Below are 26,928 nucleotides of genomic sequence, written 5' to 3'. Positions count from 1 at the left end.
CGATGGGGCTAATACGTGCCGTGTTGGTTAGGTTCACCTTGCAAGGTTTAATCGGATTGATTCACCGTCAGTCGCTCTCGGACATGAGCACCTTGATCACCGAGTCGCTTCGTAGCAAGAGGAATGGGATATGGAAAGTATCAGATGGATAGTGCTTAAATGAAACATTGTACTCTACCATGTTTGTTTTAGAAAGGTTATTGCAAATACCTAGAGAATCTTAAATTGTATAGAATATGAGCTAAAATATGGAAGTTAAGGACCCACTCCTAGCTGCGATTTCTGCAAAACAAACCACAGCCAAAAAGCTTTACATGTCTAGATATGTGGGCTAAGTATACCCATCTTGGGTAAGTCTTGCTGAGTATTAGTTGCTCAGGGCTTTGTTGGACAAATGATTTCAGGACCCACACACGTAGACTTCTGTCCGTATTGCGCCAAGTTCGTTCAGTTGGACGCGGATGGGTGGAACATCAAGGACCCGGGCGCGTAGCTTTGGAGAGTACGGAATTGCACACTCGTGGGCTGAGTGTGTAATTCGTTTTCGATGTCATGTAATATAGTTGGCAAATTTTATGCTTATCAGACTTTTGTATATATATATATGGCAGGCACACTTGTATATTATTATGTATTTCTAACTCGGTTTGTAAACTTAATGTTTCATAATCGTATGGTATTTGTATTTTCAAGTATGGTGTTGTGCTTGTACCATCTGCGCTCACCTTCGTGTGAGACTACCGGTGTTGTTTCGATCGGGCCGTGAGTTGAGAAAGGACCATCAAAATGCGCCTGATGTGTTCAAATGATGGCCATTACGCATAATTCAGAGTTTTAAATTGGCGGTTCCATCACAGAGCCCACCCGACCGCCCGCCATGGCCGCTGCCTCGGCCCACCGCCTTCCCGTCGTACCACACCGCCTTGCCCCGATACGGCACAGCAGCAGCGGTTGCTCACTGTCGCTCCACCTGGCCTCCGGCTGCTCCATCACGGGGAGGCTGCTCTCCCAGCTCCAGGCGGCGCCGGTGAGGAGGGGAGAGAGGGCGGCCGGGCTCACCCCACGTGTCGCACTCAACCCCTCCGGGCAACTTCGACCTCTCCCTCTCCATGGAACAAGACGATGATTTTTTTAATCCCTTTTACCCTCTAATACATCCACAGCAAAGTGATCATCTATGAGCGTATACTAAACAAAGTATGTGCAGTTGAGTAGCAAAATATTCAACTAACCTATCATACGAAGCGATCTGAGTGCCAATTCAGATGATGGTTCTTGTGGTTTGTTGATTTTCATGCGTCTGAAATGAACTGAATACTGAAAGGGCTAACCAGTTGCTGAGTTATTCAGGTTTCTGTGTCTAGTTATGCAGATCATGATTCAGGAACCATTGGAACAAGTCATGCGGCACCTGAAATTTGGAATTTTATGTCATTTTAAGTCATACTCAGACGTGCTTTACAGTGATAGCCATTCAGCCCTGTTGGAATTGATCTCTTGGCCCGATCCAACGATCGGGCCAAAACCCTTTGACGCGCCATGATCGGGGGTGTCCAGTCCGTTATGGTTGGTGGGCCTCTGTCGCCAGCGCTATAAAGAAGAGGAGGGGGGTTGGATCGGGCCAAAACCCTTTGACGTGCCCTGATCCGGGAGCGTCCAGTCTGTTATGGATGGTGGGCCTCTGTCGCCAGCGCAATAAAGAAGAGGAGGGGGGCCGGGGCACGGTACCCTAAGTTTACCGCCTCCACTCACCCCTCCTACAGTCCCAATCCGATCTACGGGAGCGCTAGGCCGATGGGAAGCTCTGCCCACGCCGCCGCATCCACAACGACGACCGGATCTGCGACCACCATCACTAAGCAGGGCCGGTGGAGGCCTGAAGGCTACTGGTACCCGCATCGACCCTCTCTGCCACCGGATCCACTCCTCGCCGACCCCGACTTCCACGCCGCCATTGGTGCCATGGCGCACCAGGGCTCCAACTCCTTCGCGCCGAACCCGGCCGATGGTCTGCGCCTCCTCCTCACCCCTCTCTCTCTTTCTCTCTCTTTCTTGTACTGAACTCGAGATGAACCTTTGTTTTACTACTTAGAACATGAACCCTACCCGATTTGTATGCCTAGATGTGATCTTGTTCAGAAACCTAGATCTTTTGAATCTAACATTGGTATCAGACGTAGATCTAGTGCATAGATCAGGTCTTTTAGGGTCTATTTTCTTAGATCCATGTTCAAAATGTAGAAGGAGATGATAGAAATTGAGAATCGATCTCGGATCGAAGAAGAAAACTCAAGAAACCCTAATCCTAGAACCGAGAAACCCTAACCCTAGAACTCCCCCAAAGAAAATATAACAGAACACAAGGAGGGGGGGAGGGCTTACCTCCTCGGCCGCCGCTCGCCGTCGCGCAACCCGCGCGCGGGTCACGGCCGCGAAATAGAATGGGGGTGCCGCCCGCGGCTACCTCGACGGCCCGGCGTTCACCCTCTGGCGAGCGCGCGTGACGACGAGGTAGCCGTGGTAGCGCCACTACCTTCCCGGGCGCACCGGCCGCCGCCCGCTCGGGCAACAGATAGAAGGGGGAGGAAGAATGCCACTAGGGTTTGGAGAGCCTCCGGTCGCTGAACGGTTTTGTTCCGTCGAGCGGTCTGCGGCGCTCGGCGGCCGACGGGCCAGATTCGGCCCAGGCAGGATCCCGCAGCAGGGCAAAAGCCTGACCCAGGCCCAGGTTGCGACCTAGGAGCGGGGAGGGGCGGCTGCGCGGCCATGGGCCATTTTCGGTTTTGGGCCGAATGAACAGTACAGAATCGGGGTTTTTTCAAAAGCACTTTTGAATATGAATTTTGATAATTTTGTTTAAAATTTAATCTCTAAAAATAGATGCACCAACGTGTATTATTTTAAGAACAGAAAATTATAGAAATATGCTCTGAATTTTTAAAATTTTACATGTTTTTGCTGCAAAGAATTATACTTGTTCCTCTATGTTAATTTGAACCAACGAGACAATTAATATAGAGGCATATATAATTTGTTTTTCAAAAATATTTGTACATTATGATATTGTAATTTCTGACCAAAGTTGATATTGTAATATTATAATCTTGTCTAGAATATTTTATGTATTATTTCTTTTTTTGCCCAACCATAATTTAGATTTAATGTACAGATTATCGCATCCTTTAATTTTGACCAATGTTAAATTGACACATGCAATTATTGTTGTCCTCACAATTTTGAATTCAAATTTCAGACTCTAATGCTATGACTTATGTGAATGCCATCCCTGAATTGGATGGAAAGAGCTATGGGAAATGGTACCAGAAATTTGAGATTGCTCTGGCAATGGCCAATATAGATTTGGCCGTCATAACGCCAGCACCAAAAGAACCAGAAAAGCCCGTGAGGGCACAGAATGAAGCAGCCGATGCTTGGGCTATTCATGAGAAGAACTATGATATTGCTTGGACCAAATTTGACATTGAGAGGGCACAATGGAATTCTTCAAACCGCAAGTGCCTCATGATCATCAAAGGTTCAATTGCAGATGCTATCAGAATGGCAATCCCAGATTGCTCCACCGCTTCAGAACAATTAGCCAAAGTGAATAGTCAGTTTACTGGTTCTTCCAAGGCTTATGCTGCCACTCTTATTGAGCAGCTTATGACTAAGAAATACACTCTGGCAGTGGCATCAGAGAACACATCTTAGATATGAGCCACATGGCAAACAAGCTCAAAACAATGGCCATGCCTTTGCCAGAACCGTTCATTGTTCAGCTAGTCTTCAAGTCCCTACCAAATGAGTTTGCGACCTTTCATGTCAATTACAACACCGTTCCAGAAAATTGGGACATTGACAAGCTGATTGCCATGTGCGTTCAAGAAGAAGATCGACTTAGAGCCACCAATGGTGGTGAGCTTGTTTTTCAAGTACAGCACAAGAAAAAGAACTACCGGAATAACAAGAGACCTTTCCCACCAAGCAAGAATCAGAAGGAGAGTGGTCCTTCCAAACCACCTCAGCACAACATCCAGAGAAATTGAGAAAATTTCCCAGTTGAAAAAGATCAGTGCCTTGATTGTAAAGGAAGAGGGCACTACAAGAGAGACTGCTCCAAGTTTCTGAAGGGATTATTAAGAAAAAGTGAGGACTCCATTACTTTTGTAGATGAATCCCTGTATTTAAGTTATGATAAATCCATTTGGTGGATTAACTCTGGTGCAACTGTTCATGTTGCTAATTCTTTACAGGGATCAAGTATGAGGAGAACCCTGCCTAGAGGCGCAAGAAAAATTAAAGTTGCAAATGGAGTAGAAACTCAAGTCGAAGCCATTGCATAATTTCATTTAGAGTTACATAGTTGCTTTGTACTTTATCTTAGAGATGTTCTCTATGTACCATCTTTGCAAGATAACTTAATAAGTTTATCCAGATTAGATGATGACTCCATTGATTGTCATTTTGGTGATGGCAAGTGTGAGATACAAGTTAATAAAGAATGTGTTGGTCTTACCTTCTGACAAGACAAGTTATACTTTCTTTCATTACCTGAGAATGTGAATGTTGTATGTTCTGAGAATAAGAATGCCTCCTCATATGAGAATGTTACTAAGAAACAAAAACGAATTGATGCAATCTCGTCGAAATTATGGCACTGTCATTTATGCCATATTTCGAAGGGGAGAATAAAGCACTTAGTGAAAGCATCAATTCTTCCACCATTAGAATTTTTAGATTTAGAACAATATATCGATTGCATTAAACAAAAATATGTTAAGAAAATAAAGAAAGGTGCCAAACGAAGTGCGGGAATTCTAGAAATAATTCACACAGACATATGTGGACCATTCCCAATCACTACCGTGGATGGTTATGATTCTTTCATAACATTTACAGACGATTACTTGCATTATAGATACATTTATCTAATCAAAGAGCGATCAGAAGCATTGAATAAATTAAAGATATTTAAAGCAAAAGTAGAAAATCAACATGATTTAAAGATTAAGATAGTCAGATCCAACCGTGGGGGGAGTACTACGGTCGACACACCTCGTATGGCCAAGTTCCTGGACCTTTTGCGAGGTTCTTACAGGAAAATGTCATAGTTACCCAGTATTCTACACCGGGCGAGCCTCAGCAGAATGGAGTGGCTGAAAGAAGAAACTGTACCCTGATGGATATGGTAAGAAACATGATGAGCTACTCCACACTATCGATTAATTTGTGGATGGAAGAGTTAAAAACTGCCATTCACATTCTTAATCGCGCGCCCATTAAGTCGGTGCCGAAAACACCGTATGAATTATGGATAGGAAGAGAACCCTAGCTTAATCATTTTTGCATATGGGGCTGTCCAGCTGAGGCCAAAGTGTTTAATCCAAACATAGGGAAGCTAGATCCCAAAATTGTCAGTTGCCATTTTATTGGCTACCCAGAAAGATCGAAAGGGTATCGTTTTTACTGCCCTGACAGACACACGAAGTTTGTAGAAACAAGACACGTTGTCATCGGGGGAGCATGGTAGCCAGAAAAATTGACCTTGAAGAGAAGCGGGTATTCGTTCCCACTCTGATGACTCAAGAGCCTTATTTCTCGTTGCCTGTGGTTGCGGCACCGATAGAGCAGGAAACTGCAGTGCCAACGTGGCAGCAAATGAAAATGAGGACCTTGTTCTCATGATCAAATAGAACTTGTTGCCACTGATGAGGGGGAGCAGCAGCAGCCACCTATGCAAGAAATACCAGTCACAGTGGCCTAGAGAAAGCCACAAAAAATTAGAAAACCAGCTATTTTTTATAACTACGAAGTCTATAATAGCGAAGAAATATAAATTGAGGGTGATCCCACCTCTTTTGAAGAAACCATGAAAAGCACCAATTCATCTAAATGGTTTGAAGCCATGGAAGATGAAATGAGATCCATGAATACCAATAAAGTTTGGAACTTAGAAGAAATTCCTAAAGAAGACAAAACAGTAGGCTGCAAGTGGGTCTACAAAACGAAATGTGACTCCAAAGGGAACATAAAAAGATATAAAACGCGATTCATGGCAAAGGGCTTCACATAAAGAGAAGGAATAGATTACAATGAGACCTTTTCTTCGGTTTCATGTAAAGATTCTTTCAGAATAATAATGGACTTAGTGGCATATTATGATTTAGAATTGCATCAGATGGATGTAAAGACGACATTCCTAAATGGGGATCTATACGAAGACGTCTACATGGCACAGCCAAAAGGTTTTGCCATGGAAGACAAATAAAATTTAGGGTGCCACCTGAAGAGATCGATTTATGGTTTAAAACAAACATCAGGGCAGTGGTATTTGAAATTTGATGAAACAATTAGAAAGTTTGGATTTAAAGAGAATGAAGAGGACAATTGCATTTATGCAAAGTTTAAGAATGGGAAGTTTATTTTTCTCATCCTGTATGTGGATGACATTCTGCTAGCTAGCAGTGATGTTAATCTACTACTAGAGATGAAGAAATTCTTGTCCTCGACTTTTGACATGAAGGATCTTGGTGAAGCTTCGTTCGTTGTAGGAATTGAGATTCACCGAGATAGAAGAAAAAGGGTTTTAGGATTATCGCAGAAGGCATACTTAGAAAAGGTATTAAAGAAATATGGTATGCATGCAAGCAAGTCCACACCTGCTCCAATAGTCAAGGGCGACAGTTTCGGGAAACATCAGTGTCCCAAGGATTAGTATGAGCTCGAACAAATGAAGGCAGTGCCTTATGCTTCAGCTATCGGAAGCTTACAGTATGCACAAGTGTGCACTCGCCCTAACCCTAACTTAAGTTTTGTTACCGGGGTATTTGGCAGATACCAGAGTAATCCTGGCATAGAGCACTGAAAAATGGTAAAGAAAGTTTTGCGCTATGTGTGGGACACAACTGGCCTCATGCTAACATATAGAAAATCAGACACTTTATAAATAGAAGGTTATTCAGATTCAGATTTTGCAGGAGATGCAAATGATAGAAAATCCACGTCTGGATATATCTTCGCTCTTGCAAAAGGAGCAATATCATGAAAAAGCTCCAAACAGTCACTTATAGCATCCTTCACGATGTATACTGAATTTGTGGCATGTTTTGAGGCCTCCGGGCAGGTCACATGGCTAAAGAAATTTGTACCCGGATTAAAAGTGGTCGACAGCATAGAAAGACCACTGAAATTATACTGCGACAATAAGCCAGCAGTATTTTATGCTCATAACAACAAGTCGAGTGGTGCTGCCAAACACATTGACATTAAGTTTTATGTTGTTAAAGAACAAGTTCAGAATCAAACTATTTGTCTAGAACATGTCAGAACGAACAAGATGTTAGCAGATCCGCTTATAAAAGGCCTACCACCCAATGTGTTCAGAGAACACTTAGCTGGCTTGGGTTTAAGGGAAAGCCTATGATTCCTGGACAAAGAGGGCCCAAGAATACGACTCCGTTTCAAACCGGAAAGGTGATTGTGGCTATTAATCTGATGGTAATAACTATCATGACGAGGCACGCCCTATACACTTATCTACGATGGAATGGACCAAGCTCAGATAAAGAACAAGAGTAAAGAAACAACAAGAGATCAAGGGGGAGAATGTTGGAATTGATCTCTTGGCCCGATCCAATGATCAGGCCAAAACCCTTTGACGCGCCCTGATTGGGGGCGTCCAGTCCATTATGGCTGGTGGGCCCCTGTCGCCAGCGCTATAAAGAAGAGGAGGGGGGCCGGGGCACGGTACCCTAAGTTCACCGCCGCTACTCACCCCTCCATCAGTCCCGATCTGATTGACGGGAGTGCTAGGCCGATGGGAAGCTCCGCCCACGCCGCCACATCCACAACGAAGACCGGATCCGCAACCATCGTCACTGGGCAGAGCCGGTGGAGGCCCGAAGGCTACCAGTACCCGCGCCGACCCTCTCCGCTACCTGATCCACTCCTCGCCGACCCTGACTTCCTCGTCGCCATCGGCACCGTGGCGCACCGGGGCTCCAGCTCCTCCGCGCCGAATCCGGCCGATGGTCTGCGCTTCCTCCTCACCCCTCTCTCTTCTCTCTCTCTCTATCTCTCTCTCGTTCTTGTACTGAACTTGAGATGAACCTTTGTTTTACTACTTAGAACATGAACCCTACCCGATTTGTATGCCTAGATGTGATCTTGTTCAGAAACCTAGATCTTTTGAGTCTAACAACCCCCGCCCAAACTAGAATAGTGTATTGGTCTCTGAGTTTGCCACTGCTTGGTTTATACTACTTTAAATTATTATCAGATTGCTCCAATAAATAATCCAATGATGTTACACTAGTAGGGCACTGCTATCTTCTGATTGAGTAGTCGTTTAAAAAGCTGACCAATATTTTTTCATGCATGAGGTGGTCATTATTTCTTAGGATCAAATTTCCTTAGATTTTATCCAATCTTCACGTCCTGGCATCATAGTAGTCTTCCTTGACATTTCTGCTTGTGAGTAATCATTTGTTTGTGTTTTTACTGCAGAAAAGATACCCCACAAGTCCAACCTGCGCCACCACCTACAGAAGGGCGTCTCGAAATCGTCATAAACAAAGACACCATCCAAGCACTTGACCTATCGCCTGTCCGAGAAGCAGTTGGAGACTTGGATTCCTTAACGGCAGGTCCACAATCATACCTGGAACAACATGCCACTAACTTCAGTTGCTATTGGCCAATTTCATGCTCTGACGATAAGTTTATGTGCACCATTTACTAGCTGATTCAAGAAACCTGTTGGAAAGAACTGTTGGGTTCACCATAAACTACGAGAGAGAGGACGAGTACGACACGCGGGAGCTGTCAGAGTTCCCTGACATACGGCTGTGGGTTGTGAGGCTTGATGCTGCTTTCCCTTGGTTCCCGGTCGTGCTTGACTGGAGAGCTGGCGAGCTCGCCAGATATGCTGCAATGCTGGTCCCTCACCAGGTAACCAGTCAAAGAAAAAAAAACTGTTTCTGAATAATCTGAATTTAACACATATTGAACTGCAGATGAGCATGCGGCTCGGCGTCGTCTTCAACCCAGAGGCTCTGGAGCTGTTTGTGATGAAGAAAGTGTTTGCTGTGCGGACCCCTGGTCAGTTTTGATGATGAGTGATCAACACATGCGCTTTCGGTGGTTTGGTTGGTGCATAACATGTCTACTTTTCCTGTATGCATGATTATGTTGACTAACCCGGTGGCGAAGGTGGCGGTGGAAACAAAGTATTCGTGTTGTCTCTTGGCTGTGGATTGCAGGTGTCGGATGCGGCATGGCCTGCGGCGGCAAGAGGTGAAGGCGAGTGGTGGCGTCGGCTGAAGGACCTCGAGAGCTGGGTGGAGTCATTGTGCGGTCCAGAGGGATGCGGCATGGCTACCGACGGTTTTGGTGAAGGCGAGCACCAGCTCAAGGCCGAGGGACTGTTGTTGGTCAAAACCCACCGGCGAGCAGTGACAGGCAACACGAAGAGCTGGGAGGTCGCCGGGGCGCTGGCAGGCACTGCTTCATCGTCGACGGCCCGCAATCCAGCACACGCCTGAGATTCCAGGGAATGTAAGGCGTGCCACCTGACCTATACCTGATCAGGAAGGTGCGAACATATTTTAACGATTTGCCTGCATGCACAAACACGTGTAAATATTAGTCCGAGCCGTGGTCGGCTCCCCAGGACGACTCTTGCATCGGCTTTCAAAGAGCCGATCGAGTCCTAGTGTCAGATTGGATCTGTGTATCTAGATACCAATGAATAAAGCATGTAATTATGAAAACTGCTTCAATCTAGCTAATCTAATCCATGATGATAAAGCTTCACTGCTAGATCGGAGCATCCTACACGTAGCTAGGCCTAGCGAACGTAACAAATAACCATGCGTTAACCAAAACAGAGGCCTAAGAACAAGCGAAAGCTAATTCCCGGATCAATCCCTATTAAGACCAAAGCAAAGCATCTAATACGTCGCCGGATCATCTAACCCGTTTGCAAGGCCTAACCTAGCAGATATTATGCTAATTCTCAAATATGAGAATGAACCATAACAGATCAGATCTACTAAAATATAAAAGAAGCAGGGTGTTATCTCTACACGACTAACTCTATGCAACGAGAACTAGTTTAAGATGAAAACATGATCACGTAAAGACAACGTGATATTCGTAGACGATAAACAACAAAGCATGATAGATCTACTAAAAGCCATGCTACGAACATCAGGATAATTAGTACTACTCACAATAAAAAATGCTTCAGTACGAGTAATACCAAGGTAAAGGCAAGAACAATACTGCCCTAATCGCAAGAAGCGATCCGGGCAGCATGACGCTTACTTGGATGAAAACCCTAGAATTAGGGGTGGCGGTGCGCCGAGTTGTTGTTGCAAAACGTGATGACATTCTTTTTTTTACGAATAACATAAGGTACATATTTATAGTCCGGAGACTTGGAAAACAATCTAAATCTATCATGTCCCGATCGGACTCGATCTCTAATCTGAACTGAATCTAAAGATACACGGCCCACATGGCCCAAATGCTCACGCAGGAGCCGATTTACAAGCCTTCTCTAACTTCTGCTTTAAGCCCAACTTGCTTACGGCCCGTTAATTAACCCTATTAATTTACGGCGATCACACATGCCCCCCTGGTTTTGGCAATGGTAATTCCAAAACCACTCCATTGCTTCATCTTCCCGTTAATGCTCATTAAACCGCACTGCAACCACCATGGAAGACGCAACGTCTCTGCAACTGGCTCCTCGTAGAATGTGAAACTGCCGATCCATCTTCCATTTTTTTACTATTTAATCTCATCCGGAATCGACTCCTTTCACCGCAAACTCATCTTCCTCCCAAAGCCAAGTAGCGCAGAAAAACCCCAACCTTCAGTAGCCATGGCGATTTCCTCCTCCTCCGGCTCCAACTCCATCGGCTATTCTTCTTCCTCTCCTTCTTCCCCTTCTTCTTCAAACCTCTCTGCCTCCTCCCTCGACTCCATTCCGAGAGTCGGGAACCGACGCCGGAGTATGACCTGACGGCGGCGTATGAGGCGCTCGCTCCTCTGCACTGGGATGCAGAGGAGTTCGACTTCGGGATCGCCTCCGAAAACGACGAGCCCCAAACCAAAGGCGAAGACCTCCAACTCCTGTTCCAGGAGGAGTTGGAGAGCAGCAGCGAAGAAGGCTTCTCCTGGAATGGAGCCGATTCCTCCTCGGAAGAGGAGATCGGCTCCTCCTCCAGCGGCGATGACCCAATGGGAGGAAAGCCCTTCCAATTCCTCGGGTCCTCCGAGGAGGACAGCGAGGAAGAGAGCGGCGGCGGCGGCGGCTGGAGCAGCGGCGCCGAGTCTGAGGGCGGCAGCAGCGCCTTCAACGACGACGATAGCGACGACGACGATGACGACAGTGACGGCGGAGATGCGCCGGCCCGAAGCCCCAAGCGCCGTAGGTACTAGGCACCTACGAGCGGTAGATGTAGGTAGTACTGTAGAAGTAGTATTATAAAGCCGAAGGATTTTTTTCCTTTGTCAAATCGGCTCTTATGTAAGAATCCATCTTTTAATGAAGTTCATTATCTCTTAATCTTACTTGTTTAAATTATCCCCCAAAAAGCCGATGGCACCGCATCAGGCTTTGTTAGTATCTAAGAGCCGATAAAATTCAAACTGGAAGCAACCCGCATAAGAACAGAACACCACTTCCAGTTCGAACTCAACTCGAAATAGATAATCCAAATCTGAGGGTAATTTGAAAATCTCACTCTATAAGTTCGAGCAAAGAATCGTCCAAGTGTCTAGAATTCGAGTCAGAACCCGCAGAACAACCAAACCCTAAGTCAACAGATCTGAACCATGGCGGATTCTGTAGCTCAGACGACGAATTCTGCAATCCACAACGTGGCAATTTGCGGCCTGAAGGTAATATTCAGCCTACCCTTTTAACTTTCTTCAGTTCATTATGCCTCTGAACAAATCAAACTCTGAAACATGACACCATGTATAAATTTCCGAATTTCTGAATTTCAGGTGCCAGACATCCTTCTGTCGCACCCTTCCGATCCCAAATCCTTCTGTCTTGGCCCACGAGTCTACAAAAATCCCACAGACTTAATCTCCTGTGAAGCAAATAGGATCCCTTTCGTGAGTCAAAACATTGATTTGAACTCCTGGGCCGACTGCTTAAGAGCCTGGCCCAATCCACCTGAAAACTGGATTATGTGGTATAGCAGAGTAGCAAAAGCTCATACGCCCTTGTGGTAGGATCTAAACATAGCTGATGCACTTAGTTTATCACAGTCTCCTCTTGACAAAGATGAAAACCTTTTGAAAACCATCGGCTACTTTTGGTCCGACGCTCTGAACTGTTTTCTCTTTGGTCATGGACCCATGACCCCTACTCTGCTAGATGTCACCATGATCACTGGCCTTGACATTGAATCTCCAAATCCTGCTGCTCACAGAATGGTAGAAGTCCCCTTTAAACTCTCATCCAAAGCAGACTGCACAAACTGGAGCACTTACATGAACCAGCATACGAAAATAAAAGGTCCAGAGAGCAAAAAGGAACACACAGCCTTCTTGAATCTTTGGCTAGAACACTTCATCTTCTGTGGTCCTTCTTTAGCTCCAACTAAAAATTATCTTCCTTTGGCCTATCACCTGGCCCATGGCAACCGTACCGGCCTAGGCAAACTTTTCCTTGGAGAAACATACAGATATCTCCATTTGATGACAACCAATCTGCTCAACCAAAAGAAACTCAGAACTGAAGGCCCTTGGTGGTTTATTCAGCTATGGGCACAACTCTATTTTCAGCATCAGATCCCAAACTTCCAAAGCCTAACCAAGAATTCCTTCCCCAATGAGAATGGCAAGCCAATTAGATGCACTAGCTATGGCCAAGCCCTATTCAGCCTTCCTGGCAGCAAACTGAACTCGACAGATGCAGCAAACTGGTTCAGAGTCTTCTACAAAGGTCCAGACAATCCTCTTTATTTTCCATTCACTGAATCTAAAGCCTTTGAGAACCCAACTGCCTTTAGGCTGGATAGTTTTACCGATGACGATAGCACTCGGCATCTGTATTCTTTAATGATCCGACCTGGCTTCCTCCCTGTTGGCATAAGCACTTCCAACAGAATCATCAAACCAGGTTATAAAACCTATCAACCAGTCGTAGCAGCTCGGCAATTTGGCTTAGGACAAGTCCCTCCCCACTTCCATATTCACCACTTGGTGGAGAGCAGAGCCGATCTACCTGACGGTCTTACCAGTTCAAGATGCTACAGCATGTTTGACAATCTTCACATTCCAATACCAGCCGATCTGTCCTTCGCTCCCTCATCAATCGACTTTGACACATGGTGGGGAATGTGGAGAACTCATGTATTCCGAAAAGCTTTAGGTCCTCTACTGCAGCAAATTGATCCTGAATACATAATCCCCGAGGAAGAGGTATTGAATCTGTGCATCTACTCTTCCTGATTCCTCTATCCGTTTACTTGACTAATCGTTGCTCACCTTGCCTACAGCAACAAGATGGTCCAGAACCTGTGACCAGTAACGGGGAACCATTTCACTTCCTTCCAGCTGCCCCTGATGTTCTTTTTTGCAAGGGATCGCCATCGATGAAGAAAGTGATAATGGCTGTTTAGCCAGACTTACTACAGTCGGCTTCTAAGCGGAGACAAACCTTTGCAATTGTTGCCCCCCGAGTTCCAACCAAGAGGAGGAAAATGATTGCAAGACGAATCATCAAGAAAACTGCTCAACTTTCCCCGAGTCCATCAGCATCTAACAGCAACCAGGTAATTCATTTTCCTGAAGTTTCTTTCTCATGCATATATACTCTGGCTGATTGTAACTTTATTTTCAAGACACAGCTGAAGACACCCTTGATGCTGAAAGTCCAGTTCAACATGAAGCCGCAACTGGAGCAACTGCAAATCCTGATGTTCTGATGGAAGTACATGACAAACAGGCTATCATGAACGATGCCCTTGTTGTCACCTCAAATCCAACTGGATCGATCGCACTTGGACCGAACATTGCTTCTCCCCCAGAACAGGTAACACTACAAGAGCCGATCTTAAATCGGCTGATAGCTCCATTAATGCACATTTATTCCCAACTAACTTTTATGATACCTGCAGGGCTTCAACATTTCAGACCTGCTCTCATTTGATCCAGCATCAATGGGCCTGAATGCACCGAATACTGAAGTGCAATCACCACAGCGGCCGATTACAATTACAGACCAGCTTCAGAACATCAAGAGGTTGCTATCTGCTCCAATCACTGCTCTAGTTGATGATTCCAGCGAAATAAAGAATATCTTCGAGCAAATAGAATCCCAACTTCCGGAGCTGCTGCAAATCAAGCTCTGGCCAGCCAGCAATCTCCCATTCTTCCGGGTAGAAGTGAAGAAAGCACAACAAAGAATAGAAGCACGCTGCTCCCAAGCTTCTCTAAAAGCCGACATCGCTCAAAAGTGCCAGGCTATCAACCAGAAGAAGGCAACTCTTGACATCAAAGCCGATGTGTCCGCCAACATGAACCGACTCGGCCTCCTGAAGAAAGAACTGGCAGAACTCGAAGAAAAGGTCCGCACCACCAAGAAACTCATCCAAGCCGAAGAGGCTTCAATTGCAAACTCCAAGCAAGAAACCCAAGAACTAACCGAGCAGATACAGGTAGAGTTTGCAGAGATAAGCATCTTAAGTCGGCAGATAGTAACAGACAACGACAAGGATGACGAAGCGATCATAGCAAGAGCCGACGCCGTATGCACAGGAGCCATCCATGCCATAGAAGAGTTTCTGAACTAGTAGAATAATTCAGAAAACATTTAATGTTGCCTGTTAAACCTGAAACTTGTACTCGTTAAAACATGTTAAGTCGATGGTTACACATCGGCTGTCTTCGGCTGTATTGCTTCTCATATATGTTGTCCCTTTTTTTTTACTGGCCAACTCAACGTGTTGGCCTCTCTTTTATTATTATTTTTACTGGCCAACTCAACGTGTTGGCCTCTCTTAACATAGCCAGATGGAACTCATCGGCTCTTGTAATTTGGCTTCCCACATGCTCGGGAAATATTTCTTGAGGTGTTGGCCATTGACAGCCACAGGAAACTTGACACCATCTAATTCCTCAAGCATGTATGCATTTCCAGGCAAGACCTGATCAACCTTGTACGGCCCGTGCCAAGTTGGAGACCACTTGCCATATTTTCTATCTTTAGTCCCCAGCGGTAACACTGCTTCCCAAACTAGGTCTCCAACCGGGAAATTCTTTGGCTTGACCTTTTTGTTGTATGCACGAGCGACTTTAGCCTTATTTTCCTTGATCTTCTCCAGTGACCAAAGTCTCAGTTCTATAAGATCTTCCACATTATCGCTCATCAAGGCTGCATACTCTTCAGTCGTTAGATCATTCTGGAACTCAACACGCCTCGACCCAGCCGTGATCTCCCATGGCAACACAGCATCTTGTCCGTAAACAAAATGATATGGTGACGTCTTGATGGATCCATGACACAAAATACGATATGCCAACAAAGCCTCTGACAACACCTCATGCCAGCGCCTAGGATATTCATCGATCTTTCTCTTGATCAACTTGATAAGGCTCTGGTTGGATGCTTCAGCCTGTCCATTTGCCTGGGCATAATACGGAGATGATCTGATCAACTTAATCCCCATGTCATCAGTGAATTTCTTGAATTCCTCTGATATAAAGACTGATCCTCCATCGGTCATAATGGTCTGGGGAATCCCGAACCTATGAATGATGTGCTCTTTAACGAAACTGATCACATCTTTTGACGCCACCGACCTCATGGGTACTGCCTCTACCCATTTCGTAAAATAATCCGTAGCAGCTAACACCCATTGGTGACCCTTGCTAGATGGCGGGTTGATCTGGCCAATCATGTCCATGGCCCAACCCCTGAATGGCCATGGCTTAATGATAGGATTCATTACTGACGCCGGCACCATCTGAATCTTGCCAAATCTCTGACATGCCTGACATCCCTTGTAATATTTGAAGCAGTCTTCAAGCATGGTAGGCCAGTAATATCCTGATCGCCTAATCAGCCACTTCATCTTGTAAGCCGATTGGTGAGTACCGCAGGCTCCCTCATGAACCTCATGTAACAGCCGATTCAACTCTGAAGGTCCTAGACATTTAAGCAGTAGTCCTTCCGAAGTTCTGTAGAACATATCGTCCCCTATCAGAACATACTTCATAGCTTTGAGTCTTATCCTTCTGGGTGCCCCCCGAGCCGAATCCTTCAAATAATTGAAGATATCGGCTCTCCAATCTGAAGGTTCTAGAAACTGAACCTCTACATCAACTCCATCGGCTGTTTCCCTATAACCAGAAGCCATCTGTGCCTATCATTGGCTTCATTGTTCAGAGTCCTGCGTATCCAGTGAAAATTAATGTATCTGAATTGTGACATCAACTCGCGGCACTGCATCCATATCGGAAAAAGAGCCTCGCTCTCACACCTATACTCTTCCGTGAGTTGAGAAATCAAAAGCTTTGAATCTCCAACTATTTCCACAGCTTCTGCACCAGCTTCCAGAAGCAGTTCCATCCCTCTGCGAATGGCCTCATACTCTACCAAATTATTGGTGCATGGAGTAGTCATTCTGATGGAAAAGGAATAAGTCACTCCTCGAGGCGATACCAAAAGAATTCATACGCCGCACCCATCATCGCAAGCCGATCCGTCAAAAAACATGGCCCAGGCACGTATAAACAATGCAGCCACATCGGTGCTGATCCTATCTGCCACGAGATCAGCCAGTGCCTGTCCTTTGATAGCCTTCGCGAGCTGGTATCGGATATCAAACTCTGACAATGCAAACATCCATTTTCCGTGCCGGCCCTTTAGAACAGGAGCCGACAACATGTGCTTTATGACATCTGATTTGCAAATGACAATTGTTTCCGCCGAGAGCAATATATGACGAAGCTTTGTGCATGTAAAGAATAAGCAAAGGCAAAGCTTCTCGATTTCAGGATACCTGGTCTCGGCATCTAACATGCACCTGCTGAGGTAGAAAACCACCCTCTCCTGTCTATCGTGCTTCTGGACCAACACTGAAGCAATGGAAGTGTCACCCACGGATAGGTACACGTAGAAAGGCTTGTCTTGCTGGGGTGGAACCAACACTGGAGGCTTTGATAAATAGTCTTTGATTTCATCGAAAGCCTGCTGCTGTTCTGCCCCCCAGCGGAACTCATCATCAGTCTTGATCTTTACCAAACCCATGAACAGCTCGATGCGCCCAGATAGATTAGACATGAATCGTCTGACAAAGTTGATTGCCGATGAGCTTCTGTAACTCTTTCTTCATAGCAGGCGGCCTCATTGTCCTTACAGCTTCTTGACTCTTCAAGCCGATCTCGATTCCCCGCTTATGCACCAGGAATCCTAAAAATTGACCGGCCGATACGCCAAAGACGCACTTCTTTGGGTTCATTCTGAGCCCAAACCTTCGAGTCCGCTCCAAGACCTAACGCAAATCTTCCAGATGCCCCCCAGCTGATGTGGACTTGACCACAACATCATCAATGTAGATTTCCAACAATTTGCCGGTGAGATCATGAAAAATGTAATTCATGGCGCATTGGTACGTTGCACCGGCATTTTTCAATCCAAATGTCATGACCAAGTACGCGAACAAGCCGACTGTGCCTGGTACTCTGAACACGGTCTTGTTTATATCTTCTGGGGCCATGAAGATCTGGTTGTAGCCGGCGTTACCGTCCATAAAGCTCATCATCTTGTGGCCGGCCGCTGTGTTGATCAGTGTCTCCGCGACAGGCATCGGATACTCATCTTTTGGCGTTGCTCTATTGAGGTCTCTGAAATCCACGCAGACTCGCCATCGGCCATCTTTCTTTTGTACGGCGACCACGCTAGAGATCTACTCCGCATACCGACATGGCCTAATGAATCCTACGTCCAACATCTTTTGTACCTCTTTCTTAACGTCCTCTAGGATTTCGGCCTTCATCTGACATGCTGGTTGTTGAAACGGCCGAAACCCCTGTTTAAGCGGGAGCCGATGCTCAACGATGCTTCTATCTAGGCCGGGCATCTCAGTGTAATCCCATGCGAAACAATCCCGGTATTCCTTCAATAGTTCAATGATCTGCTCATGCAAGATTGGGTCTAACTTTTTGCTAATAAATGTCGGTCGCGGCTTATCCCTGGGACCGATGTCAACTTCCTCCAAATCATCAGCTGATGTAAACCCGTATCCTAACTTGCTGTCATATGAAAAGTCGACAGCAAACACAGGGAGATGACAAGAAAAATTATTTGGCCAACCGCATGGGCTGGCCGTTTCTGTATTTCTATTATCATTCGAAACTGAATATTCAGTAACCGGCCAACTACCAGAGCAGGCCATTGTTTGTACATGATGTAACAATTCCGACTCCAAATATATATTACTTATTTTTCGGGGCCGGTCACTGGGACCGGCCTCTCTAACTCCGCTGGATGCCGTAGCATGCCAGGATGTGTCTACTCTGTGAGGCTAGTGGATAAGAGCAGCCTCAGCCCATTTTTTGTCGCCTCGATCCGATCACAGTCTTCCAACGCAACCCCTGAGATCGGCTCCTGTCCTTCTGCGTCCCAGGCATTCATATCTGCGAGCGAAACCTCGCTAGAGTCATCTGCATGGACCACCTCTACTTCGTCGCCATCCCATTGAACCAAACACTGATGCATTGTGGAAGGGACACATCAATTGGCGTGAATCCAATCCCTCCCGAGCAGCACTGTGTATGTACTCTTACTATTGATGATAAAGAATGAAGTCGGGACTGTCTTGCGGCCAATTGTCAACTCCACGTTAAAGACCCCCATTGCCTCTAACGGTTGCCCGTTGAAATCATTGAGCATTATGTTGGTCTTGATGAGATCGGCAGAAGAATGCCCTAATCGGCGCAGCACTGAATATGGCATCAGATTGACTGCAACGCCAGTATCGACCAACATCCTGTTCATAGGCTTGCCGTTGATGAGGCCCTTAAGATACAATCCCTTCAGATGCTTGTAGCTCTTTTCCTTTGGCTTCTCGAAGATGATTGGTTGAGGACCAAGATCCAACTGTGCAACGGGCAGTTCCTCTGGTTGGGGTGCCCGGAACTCCGACGGGAGCACAAACACCATGTTCACATCAGCCGATAGCTTCTCATCGTCTTTCGCTTGCTTGGGGCGCCACTCCCTCCTCGGAGGACGCCTTTCCACCCTTCGCGGATGCCTGACTTGCTCTGCGAGATCCGGACGCGCCTTCCTCAGCACGTCGAGGTATCTTGCCTCCACTTCTTCGAGACCGCGCAGGCGCTGCACCCTGCATTTCTGCGAGCGACTAAGCCCGTCAGGACACCACCGTGGGCGATGGTACTTGTCTTCTTCTTCGAGCTCAAGATCACCCCTGGATGTCCGCTCGACATGGTTGTTGTGACGCACTTTGGGCCCGAAGCGCTGGAACACCGACGTCTCTCCTGACTAGCATGCCCGAGGCCTGAAGAACGGGCAATGCCAATGGTCGCGTATAGCCTGGCGCCTCCCCAGCATTTTTCCCGTGCAGTGCTCGTACTCCTCCTCTTCTGATTCGTACCGGCGACGCAGCTTGTGCTGGTACTCATATTTTTCCAGAAGTTGATCGGAAGCTGGGAGCTGGTTATGGATGTGACGCACTTGTTCTTCAGTAATATGCTTCTGCTCTGACTCGTGTTCATCTTGGGGCCGTTTGCCTGAAACGGCCTCTCTCCTCTATCCATCACGGCGGCGCGCGGGCCCCGCCATGTTAATCTGGAACATAAAATTCTGGCCTGTAGGACTAAAATCTGACAGCTCTACCATGTTGGCCTGTGGGAATGGTTGACTGTCAACCTTCATCGTGTGTTGGGCCAGAATTAATTGGCCTTGTTCAATAGCCAATTGGATCTGACGACGTAGCTCCTTGCATTCACTCGTGGCATGGGTGAACGAGTGGTGCCATTTGCAGTACAGCCTCCCCTGCAGCTCTTGCGTCGTTGGCAGCTTGTGATTCTCTGGTAGCTTTAACTGCTTTTCTTTGAGGAGTAGATCAAATATCTGCTCTGCTTTGGCCACATCAAAGTCAAAGCCCTTCACGAGCCCCTTCTGTTTGACCCATTTGCACGGGACGGGGTTTGCCCCCCGGGTCCATTCTGCTACAGCCACTTCTTGTTCCCCGCCAGAGTCATCAGAATCATCCGCTTGGGACATATTTACATGGCGCTTGAATTTGTCCTGGTACATCTCAGGGTGATAATGTTCATACGACATAAGCTTCTGCACCAGGTGCGCCAGAGAGGTGAATTCCAACTGGAAACCCAGATCCTTGATCGGCTTAGCGAGTCCAATAACTGCCAAATCGACAGCCTCCTTTTCTGTAATGCGTGACGAGTAGCATCGATTCTTAACCTCTCTGAAACGCTGTATGTATTCTAACACAGTCTCTCCTCGCTTCTGCCTGACTTGGGCGAGGTCGGCAATCCCAGCTTCAGCAGCCTCCGAGTGATACTGGGTGTGGAACTAATCTTCCAGCTGCCTCCAAGTACAGATTGAATCTGGGGCCAATGACGTGTACCATCCAAAAGCTGGGCCCGTGAGAGACTGGCAGAAGAACCGGACCCTCAGGGAATCCGATACTGAAATCATCCCGAGTTGTGTCAGGTATCGGCTCACATGCTCAATGGAGCTAGCTCCTTCTGACCCGCTGAATTTGGTGAACTCAGGGAGCCGATACTTGGGTGGCAACGGGATCAAGTCGCAGTCACTTGGATACGGCTTGGAGTAGCCGATTGCCTTTCTCTTGGGCAGGATGCCGAACTGGTCTCTAAGTATTGCGCCGACCTGCTCCACACTAAGAACTCCTGGGGCCGAGAGCTCAGCACTCGGCCCGGTAGCATACTTTGCTAGCCATGCCTGTTTCTCCGTGTCTGCCCCTGAAGCTCCTGTACTCACCAGCTGTCCCGAGCGCATTAGATTGATGTTGTCAGGAATGTACACGCACGTGTAGCCGTGCGGGATCTCCTTAGGCGGTTCTGTCAGGAACTGGCCTTCCCCGGGGTCACCGCCGATCTTGTAGACGACGTAGATCGGCGAGCTCTGCGGTCTTGGAGCCGCGAATGAGTACAATAATGGCGGCCTAGACTACAGTGCGGCTTCCCCTCTGTGACTCCCCAGGATTGGTCCTGATGGAGAGTACTGGTTCTTGATCACCTCCTAGATGACGCGATGCGCCACGCGCTTGAGCTCGTTCACCAGGCTTTCTGAGTGCTGATGAAGCGCGTGAGCCACCATGTAGTTCATCTCCTGGCGCAGGGCCCTGGTGCGCTCCTCTGATGGTACAAACAGATCAACGTTGTCGAGGGCACCTTCAGGAGAGAACCTCTTCCACCTGATGCCGTGGTTGTGGGTCCTCTCAAAAGAGCCGATGAGATCGGCTTCAAATAGAGCTTTGACTTCATCATACTTCTGCTTGTGTTCGGGAGTCAGCTCGTCATACGTGACAGGCTTGGCGACGGGTGCTTGGTCTTGAGCCCCAGCCATTATTGCTGACAGTGGTCCCACCGGGCGTGCCAGAATGTGTTGTCGGTCAAAACCCACCGGTGAGCAGCGACAGGCAACACGAAGAGCCGGGAGGTCGCCGGGGCGCTGGCAGGCACTGGTTCCTCGTCGACGGCCCCCAATCCGGCACACGCCTGAGATTTCGGGGAATGTAAGGCGTGCCACCTGACGTATACCTGATCAGGAAGGTGCGAACGTGTTTTAACGATTTGCCTGCATGCACAAACACGTGTAAATATTAGTCCGAGCCGTGGTCGGCTCCCCGGGACGACTCTTGCATCGGCTTTCAAAGAGCCGATCGAGTCCCGGTGTCAAATTGGATCTGTGTATCCGGATACCAATGAATAAAGCATGTAATTATGAAAACTGCTTCAAGTAAATCTAGCTAATCCAATCCATGATGATAAAGCTTCACTGCTAGATCGGAACATCCTACACGTAGCTAGGCCTAGCGAACGTAACAAATAACCATGCGTTAACCAAAACAGAGGCCTAAGAACAAGCGAAAGCTAATTCTCGGATCAATCCCTATTAAGACCAAAGCAAAGCATCTAATACGTCGCCGGATCATCTAACCCGTTTGCAAGGCCTAACCTAGCAGATATTATGCTAATTCTCAAATATGAGAACGAACCATAACAGATCGGATCTACTAAAATATAAAAGAAGCAGGGTGTTATCTCTACGCGACTAACACTATGCAACGAGAACTAGTTTAAGATGAAAACATGATCGCGTAAAGACAACATGATATTCATAGACGATAAACAACAAAGCATGATAGATCTACTAAAAGCCATGCTACGAACATCAGGATAACTAGTACTACTCGCCATAAAAAACGCTTCAGTACGAGTAATATCAAGGTAAAGGCAAGAACAATACTGCCCTGATCGCAAGAAGCAATCAGGGCAGCATGACGCTTACTTGGATGAAAACCCTAGAATTAGGGGTGGCGGTGCGCCGAGTTGTTGTTGCAAAACGTGATGACGTTCTTTTTTTTACGAATAACATAAGATACATATTTATAGTCCGGAGACTTGGAAAACAATCTAAATCTATCATGTCCCGATCGGACTCTATCTCTAATCTGAACTGAATCTAAAGATACACGGCCCACATGGCCCAAATGCTCACACAGGAGCCGATTTACAAGCCTTCTCTAACTTTTGCTTTAAGCCCAACTTGCTTACGGACCGTTAATTAACCCTGTTAATTTACGGCGATAACAGGGACCCGGAAGACCGTGCGGAGTCGATGTGCGGTTCACAACGTGCAAGAAGAGTCAAGACGACGAGGACATCGAGACGGCGAGGGATCTCAAGTCAAGGCGGAGGCTTTGGACGAGGGACACGCATCGAGATCGGTTAGTCACGTCCGGTGGGGTGTGCCATGTCCAGGTGGGGCGTGCCAAGGGTTTCCTGGTTTCGGCCTCAAAACCGGTGACGGGGCATGCCTCTTGGTTTGTGATGCGCAGGTGTGGAGCTCGGAGATGGTAGCGAAGGCGAGGTGAAGGTCATGCGGGCCCGCGCCGATGGACCTGGGGAGCCGAGCGGAGTCCTGTGCGATCCGGAACGATGCGGCATGGCGGTCGACAGCTGTGATGAAGGGCGGATGCTGGGCGTGATGGAGGGACCAGGAGGCCGGGTGGCTAGTCGCGGTGGCTGACACCTGGGGACATCGACAAGCGCAAGAGTACATGGGTGACCGTGTTGACCAGGTCAAGACTGCGGTCGAGCAAGTTGAGCGGAGGCTCGGGAAGACTTGGCGGCCGGGATGTCGAGGATGGTGGTGACACGAGTCGAGGAGGTCGGAGGACAGGTGGCCGGATCGCGAAGCTTGCGTCTAGGCAAAGCGAAGTCGTTAAGGCGGCGAGTCCGTCCGATGCTCCGAAAAAAGAGTTGGACAAAATTGCCCTTGGAGCATATGTATCGTAGTTATATCCTTCAGGATAAAACTGTTATTAGGACGAAATGTTGGAAATAAATAAGGGATGAAGGGCTAGCCTCATCTCTTGTCTCATTTTCTTCCACCTTGAGAGACTTTGCACAAATTAGTTTCATGGGAAAGGAGGCCTCCTCGTGCCCTCCGCGGTTTTGATTTGCCCTTCTCTATTTTGTTTGCCGATTAAATTCTGGTTGTTTTTCCTCCTTTTGTTTCTCTCTGTTTTTTTTTGATCCCTGGGAAAGAATTGGTTGGGCGGCGTGGCTTTGGGCAGGAGCAGTGCGCAGGTTGAATTCCCTTTTGCCCTCAGCATCCTCCTTGTTTTGGCCTTGGCGCTACTGCAGGGAAGCCATCCAGAGCAGCAGGGCAGACTGAATTGACGCGCGCGGCAGGGAGCAACCAGGCAAGCAGGAGGCCAGCAGCAGCTGCCGCTGCAGGGGCTGAGCGGCTCCTGCGCGCAGGCAGCAACCCTGCCGCCTGAGGGGCTGTTGGCCTTTGGGGTGCGCGCAGCTTTCAGGGGGAGCAACCAGTGGCGAAGCCAAGATGGATTTACCCTGGTGCACTCTCCATTGCAAAGAATTAAATTGGTAGACTTTATATGGTAAAATTCAATTAACTACTAGAGAGAAGAAAATTTACCATGGTGCACGTGCACCAGGGAAAGCCCATGTGGCTTCGCCCCTGGGAGCAACGGCCTGCTGCAGCAGCCGCTGGGGTTGGGCGGCGCTCGGTTGAGCAGCACAGCGCGCAGGTCTCCCAGGCGGGGAGTGCTGCAGCGGCGCTGGGAGGGCAGCAGGCCACGCACGCAAGCAGGAAGGCAGCTTGCACAAGCTAATTAAATTTGTGATTTTGTGATTCTTGTGCACGTGGATGCTTGGTTCTTGATTGTTTTTGCAGGGATACGAATTAAGGATGGATATGGATGTCTGATCATCGGAACTATCCGTATTCGTATCTGTTTAAAATATTAATATGGATATCCGTATTCGTATTCGATTTTAATATGAGTGTCATATGGATGTATCCAAATTCGACTTTGAGATTTTTTCTCTATCCGATTCCATATTCGTATTCGAGAAATATCCGACTACATCCGTCTCCGTCCGTATCCGCAAAGAAAAAAGGGACTAGTGAAATAATTTTAAACTTATTTCTATACCTAATTACTTAATGATGTACACTATTTAAATTATTTAGAAAGCTAGATGACTAATAATATATTTATTTAAATTAGTAATGATATAAAAATTAAGTTTAACTATTTAATATATTTATTTCATGATAACATTATTTTATATGATTCAAATTAATTATTTATTTAATGATAAAATCTATTTTATATATCTTAATTATTAAGTATTTAAATAGTTATTTATTTTACATTTAAAATTAGTATTATATATTTAATATAAAAGCTATACATAGATAATTATATTCATTTTTTATTAGCTATCTTCTAATCTTTTACTCCCTACTTGTATAATGATTCTGATCTACTAAAAAATTATTGACATAATAAACCGATACTCGTGATAGCTTTATGTTTCAAATCGAGAAGATATCCGGATCCGAATCCGGATTCGAACTATCTGTTTTGTATTCTTATCCAATAAGATCCGCATTCGCATTCGTATCCAGATTAAAATATGGTAAAAGGTGACATTCGGATCCGATTTCATCTGTATCCAATCCGAATCCATTCTTAATACGAATCGAATGCGTGTGTGGAAAATCACGGCTCCGATCGAGATTGTCTTCATCAACAACACTGCACACACAAGGTGATCGACAGAATGCTTCACTAGGTTTGTCTTTTTCGGTTGATTTTGCTAGAATTGTTCTAGGCTCTAGTCATGCATCTAATCGCGTTCCCGTAGTTTGTTCTAGCTGTAGCAAGTTAATTTTTGCAGTAAAATTAATTTCTTGCTCTAGGGTTAAATTAATTACCTGCTAAATTAAAATCAGAAAAACCTCTAAAAATTAGTTGCTAGCCTTTTAATCTTGCCTACTAGTATGCTAGGGTTAGATTAGTTTTTCTCAAGCTTTTAAATTAGTTTTTGTTCGACTAATCCTCTCCTTTTAGTCAGTTTCCGCTGTGCCCGGTTTCAGTTCGTGTTGCATTCGGTTGGTGTGTGCTTTCAGGTTTTATTTTCACAAGAGTTTTTGCGACACTCTGATTGTGTTTCTAGCACTAGCAGCTTGTTCGTGTTGTACAGTGTTGACACAGTCTAGGAGTCAGCAGTGTGGTTTTTGAATCGGAACTTTTTCTAATCGATTTTGAATCATTTTTTTAGGCTCCCATTCAAACCCCCCCCCCCCTTCTAGTCACCTATCCGGTCCTTCAGCTGGTATCAGAGCCGGTTGGGATCACTCCTTACCTTAACTGATGTCTGTGATCCATAGGGTGGCAACAGAAATGGCGCTTTTGCTTACAGATTTGGTTTCTGCGATTTGAGCTCATTTTCACTAACGCTAACCGGTGCTTTGAGCTATGGCACCAAGCTCCTCTATTTGTGTGTCTTTTTCCACAGATTTTAATGAAAGTGGGATTGCAACCGGGAATGACCGCAAGTGGAGGAACAAGCGGATGGATCGAGAGGCTTTGAAACAAGAGCACCGCAAGCTAGTCAAGATCAAAGAGCGTGCCTACGCTACCTCTCTCGACGACATCGTCTTCGACTCTGACAATGATGATGATGCTTTTTGTCCAAACAAAGATGAAGATGACAAGAGGAAGAAGAGTGTCGACAACTCAAGTCTCGTCGTCAACTCCGTCAAGCTCAAGGATTCGCTTTGCTTCATGGCCAATGACGATGATGACATCAAGCTTGTTTCGAATGATGATCTTGATGTGATGGCTCGTGTCGAGCTCAAGGTGAAGGATGAGCTTCCAACCGGTGATCTCGTACTCGAGCTTCTCAAGGTGAGTAAAGATGAACTCATAAATGGCATGTTGCATCTTGTGTCTCGAGTTTGTTCTTGTGATAAGAAAATTGTCAAACTTAAAAATTCTTGTGATGCCTTACTTATTGAGAATGAGAAATTGAAAAGAGATGTCTCTCTTGGTGACAAGCAACTTGAATGGTTTAGAAGTTTACTTGATGAGCCTTCTATTGATTATGATGCTCTAAGAGCTGAAAATGACATGTTGAAATCTAATGCTTCTATGCCTTGCAATTCTTGTGTTGCCTTGCACAATGATCTTGATATGGCTAGAAATGAAATTGATTTGTTGAAGTCAAATGCTTCTTTGCCATGTGGCTCTTGTGAGTCTTTGCTAGCTGAAATTGATAATTTGAAGTTGACTCACTCCACATGTATAGATGAAGTTGAGCATGCTAGGGCTAAAATTTGTGAAATGA

The 26,928-nt window shown here is 46.4% G+C and overlaps 1 pseudogene; it reads left to right on the top strand.

Annotated features, from left to right (window-relative positions):
• The first annotated feature begins 877 nt into the window (after positions 1-877).
• Positions 878-26,928, top strand: part of LOC120677965 — a 32,747-nt pseudogene continuing 6,696 nt past the window's right edge.

The sequence above is a fragment of the Panicum virgatum genome, chromosome 6N, assembly GCF_016808335.1.
Source record: "Panicum virgatum strain AP13 chromosome 6N, P.virgatum_v5, whole genome shotgun sequence".
Classification (NCBI taxonomy): Eukaryota; Viridiplantae; Streptophyta; class Magnoliopsida; order Poales; family Poaceae; genus Panicum; species Panicum virgatum.
Note: the sequence above shows the minus strand (reverse complement) of the source record. Positions and strands in the feature narration are given on the sequence as shown.